Raw genomic sequence first — 5333 nt, 5'->3', positions numbered from 1 at the left:
CTCGGTCGGTGGAATGTAAAGAGACAGTACAGTGTTAAATGTAAGACCCTTAAAATGTCGATGAGCACCGGGATCTTGGAGTCCAAGTTCATTGCTCCCTGAAAGTAGCTACACGGATTGACAGGCTGGTTAAGAAGGCAAATGGCATGTTTGCCTTTATAAGTCAAGATATTACATTCAAAATTCATAAAACTCGATCAGACCACATCTGGAGTGTTTCATACAGTTCTGGTCGCCCCCATTCTCGGAAGGATGTCGGGGCATTGGATGCACATTACAAAAAAAAGATATATCCTTGATGCTGCGCTTTTTTCAGGCCGTGTGAAAATTTACGGCTCAGAGCAATGGTTGATCCACACAGCTGAAAAAATAGTAATTTGTGGGAACATCGGAGACCCAACCACGTTAGATTCTATCATATTAAACACGATTGAATGTGGTACATTGTCGTGCTTCCTGTTATAGACCAAATGTTAAACGTCAATAGAGTGGACAGAACTGTTTCACCGGCAGCCTCTCTGGTGTCCAGGAAATAGTAATGAGTAACGCAAGAAAAAATAATAATAATTTCGCCTTGTCCGAGGGAGCGTACTGTGAGGCAATGAGGCTCACGTGCTTAACAATACAGAACTAATGTTGAGCAGGGATTAACTAGAAGGTCCATTTTATATAAATTCAAGAGCTTTTCGTTTTCGTGTCTCGAAAGATCACTATTAATGCCCCAATAATTACTTTTACTACCTTTTCAGAACACTGGGTGTCGTACCTCCCCCATTATAGGTATGAACAAGGATGAGATCTGGGCCAAATTGCGCAATTAAGGGTTCAGCATATCACGCATCATCTTGGACAAACCCAGTTCTGATACTGGGTCTTCCACATTGTATTTTTACACAGATCCAATCTGATTTACCGAGTTTCCAGCACTTTATGAGAGGAGGGCAGGAATATGGTATTGGGGCAAAAAAAAATAATCAGCCATGATTGAATGATGGCGCAGACTCGATGGGCCGAATCACTTCATTCTGCTCCGATATCTTATCATGACAGGATGATGAGTCCTTCGTATCCCCTATCAGGATTCATGACGTGTGAGGGACAATTACAGATTTGTTCACTGAGATCCTTTTATTTGTCTTCAGCTTTTAAAGTTCAGTGAGATTTGCCTTTGGAACATTGAGCAGAAATGTTTTACTCTCCTTTGTATTGTTAATGTGCTTCATTATCTCTCTGGTTAAAGTTAGACCTGCGGTGAGAGATTTATTGGAAGAAAAGCCCACAACTGGAAGCAAACCACAACTGAAAACGAGGGAACAGTGACAAGTGAACCAGCCCAAGGACTGAGAGCACCAACTGGAGAGAAACCCTTCTGACTCAGAGTTTCTATTGATTCAGTCAGGAGAAAGGTTGGTGAGTCTCATTTACTCAAACACTGGTCCTTTAGTCATTACATATCTGTACAAGGAAGGTAGGAAATTAGTTAAATGGACTGAATGTGCCCAGAAATACCAGTTATGCCTCTGCCTGACCCAGCTCCAATCACTCCAGGCCTAGTAATGTACTTTCAGAAGCCCAGCTCTTTAAAGTCACAAACATTCTCTCAGTGTTTGCTCATTTGAAGGTCCTGCATCATCTGAAGTAGTGTTTGGTCAGTTCTGATGTTTCCTTGTTATATTATAATCACCTGAAAATGCATTGACAATCTCCTCCCTTTATACGAAGCCCCAAACGTGTCGTGCTGTAGTGATTGTAGAAATGCGGAATTATCATGAACTGCTGCAACATGCCATTGATTCCTCTGGCTATTGCAATTTGCAATGATATACTAACCCTCGAATATATCGTCATGCAAGCCTCTGCTGAGAACAGACTTTTTATAAAGCAAAATGTCCCAACACTGCATTTTATTCAATCCTCACTAGCAAATGGCAAGCAACAGTTTACATTGACATACCTTGGCCTCATCAAGTACTTTTCTGCTAATTACATTGTCAGAACCTGTGAAGGTGACATTAAGCAGAGGTGGAAATTCAAAGTTATGTTCCCATGGATGTTGTACATGGGACTTCAGCAAAGCCTTTGACAATGTGTCACATGGCAGCTTGGTCTCGATGATCAGGTCTCATGCTGTCCGGAGAGAGCAAGTTGGATGTTTTCAAAATTAGCTTCAAGGTAGCAAGCAAAGAGTGCTGGTTGAAGGCTTCTCCTCGCAATGGAGGTGAGTAATCAGTGGTGTGCCGTGAGGCTACAATTTGGGAACTTTGATATTCGTTATATTATTGCAATGATTTGGATGCGGTTGCACAAGGCTTACTTGACGGGTAAGATCGCAGAATGCACAGCATTAGTAGTTGCTGTTCACAGAGAAGATTATCGTAGCATCTAGGGGATCTAAATGGACAAGGGGTGGCAAAGAGATTGAAAAACCAACCCCAGCAGCAACGGATTCATGCAGATGTTGGGGATTATGTGCAGGAAACAGCCAGAGGAAGTGGATGAGGCAGGCGCCGTCGCATAATTTAAAAAAAAACAGTTGGGATGTGTAGATGGAGTGAAAAGGCCAGATGGGAAATGGGCCCATCACAGGAAATTGTGACCATCTCGGTTGGCACTGTAGTTGGCATTGTCTCGTTGAGTGGAACACGCTGAATTTGGACTCTATTACTCTGTGACTCTGTCAGTAGATACCCCAGATATCACTGGACAGAGATACAGAGATGGTGTGGAAGTTGTTATTAAGCGGGAATGTTTGGTCCACAAGCCAACTGCTTCTCTGATGCAAGGGATGGAAATACTGTCATATTTGCAAAGTAATTGTAGTCTCTCTAACTCACTGTCTGCTTGTTGCGTAATTCACTGCATCACCAGCAGGTGGAGCTTTCCAGAACCGGGACCAAAATGTAAACAAGACGACGACAATCAACAATCGTCAGTCAGAATCAGAATGGACACAGGTATGATCACTGGGATCTTTGAATTAAACTTTTGTCGCGTTTGTACACAGTAGTTCAGATGAAGAAACTTACACAGATGTTAACAGGGCATAGAAAAGTTTCATCAAGCAGTGCCATTTATCCCACTGCTAAAGAGGCCTTGAATAATTGATCAAACCTAACAGTTCCAGCGCAGGGACCTGACACCGGTGATGGTCGAATCACTCCACTCACCAGGCAAAGCTTCACCTGAGTGAATGAAACAGGGACTCCAGAATCAGGTGGTTGTGAGTGAAACACAGACAGGAATGCAACAGCGGTCTTGTGGTTTATGTAAATGTTCAGGGTCAGGGTCCTTTTCACCTCCAAACTAGTACTGCGGTGTAAGACATCACCAACTTTCATTTATAAAATTCAGAACCAGATAATAGGAGCATTTCCTGGATTTCAGAGATTGTGTGATAACAGAGCATTTCAGTTTTTGGAAGGAAAGCTATCAACACCTCCCTGGGTTTTCTCGGCTGCTGCACAAGCGAGAAGTGGGGTGTTTCCGAAATCTGTTTTCTGTAGCAGAGCGGAGATTATTGCCGGTGTTGGGAATGGCTGAGGATCAGGAGGCAGCTCATTGTAGATACATTTGTGGTCTGCTTCAGAGATTTAATACCCCAATGAATGTCTGGGCTGTGGAGAAATGGTGAATGTGAGTTTCTCATTATTTCCCTCCTGAGATGATCTTCTACATGAATTTAAATTCCTAGGATCTCTGCTGGGAAACCCGGTATTACCAATTACCAAATATCTCTGTCACCTATAGAAATTGTGATTCTGTTCAAATCTGTTATTCCAGGTGGAGTAAAACGATATTACAGCCTGGAAACGGGTCCTTCTGCCCATCTAATTCATGCTGATCTAAATGCCTGAGATTGCCCCATTTTCCTGCAGTTTTTATCAAATTTCCCTTGTAAACTTCTTCTATCCTTTTTCCTGACCACATGCTCTCAACTTCGTAATCTTATTTGTGTTTGCAATCTCCTCTGGATGCACGTAATTTATACCCATCACCCAGCAGGTGAAAAAATGCCCCTTTGGTCCATTTCAAATCTCTGCCCTCAAGTCTCAGACTCCCCTACCATGGGGAAAATAACATGACCATCTACCCTATCTATGCCCTGGATTATTTTATGTTCATATACGCGTGTAGCGTCACCCTTCAAGCCCCTGAGCTCCAGGGAAAACTGTCCTAGCCGAACCATATAACACAATGAACAACACCCTAGTCCAGTACCGTAGTGTTCATTCTTCACTACACATTTTCCAGATTAAGCACGTCCATCCTATAGATTACCAACTGCAACTGCACGCAAAGCTCTATAACCAAGACTTTGCCAATGACTTGCATAGTTGTTACATGATGATCATCAGGCGGGGGATAAGATGGGAACCAGGGCAGCGGTCAGCATAGATCTCCAGGTAATGATCAGTCTGTGACTCAGGGGACTGGACAATGTGCCTCTCAAGGGAATGGTCATTCTGTGACCAAGGGAACTGGATATCATGTGACAAAGCGATTGGAGAATGTGTGATCCAGCAGACTGGACCATGTGTAATCCCGTTGCTGGTTGGTGTGTGACACAGATGACTGGACAGTTAGTGACCCTGGGAGATCTTAGCTTTTGGAAGATAATCGCAGTGATATTTCCCAGTGTCACCGGACACCGTTGCATTAAGATCCTGTGGTCATCCGTGTGTTCAACTGCTGTGAATTCAGTGATCAGTATTACTGTGTCTATCCTGTAATTTTACTGGGAGTTAATGTGTCCAGTCACTGGGTTATTGGGATGGTCACCTGGCAGGACGTACGGTTCACATTACCCAGCACAGTTCCACTCCAAATCTGGTCAGACTGTGTCTTGGCTCCACTGCAGTCTGAATCAGTTTTGCTGAGCTCGAAATTATACTTGTATAACCTGCAATTCATCACTTATTTCAGGTGGGAAATTGAAGCGAGTAACAAAAGGATTGAAGAGGTTTAAACCAGGCGAATCATCGAGGGAAGATGATCGGGACACAGGAAGCAAGGTACCAAAGCAGGGTCAGATTGAGAGCAATGTCCCAATGGAATGCGGTCTGGCCACAGAGGAATTGGAGCAAATTCAGCCCGGAGACAGTGACGTCAGACACACCGATCAGGACCCTGGAACCAGCACAAGTGAGGTGACTGTCTGTCAGCCCAGAGACAGTGACATCAGAGACATCGATCAGGACCCTGGAACCAGCACAAGTGAGGCGACTGCCTGTCAGCCCAGAGACAGTGATGTCAGAGACACCGATCAGGACCCTGGAACCAGCACAAGTGAGGCGACTGACTGTCAGCTCAGAAGCTCGTTGAACATGGAATTG

The sequence above is a fragment of the Hemitrygon akajei genome, unplaced genomic scaffold (assembly GCF_048418815.1).
Source record: "Hemitrygon akajei unplaced genomic scaffold, sHemAka1.3 Scf000144, whole genome shotgun sequence".
NCBI lineage: Eukaryota > Metazoa > Chordata > Chondrichthyes > Myliobatiformes > Dasyatidae > Hemitrygon > Hemitrygon akajei.
This window is presented reverse-complemented; position numbering follows the sequence as displayed.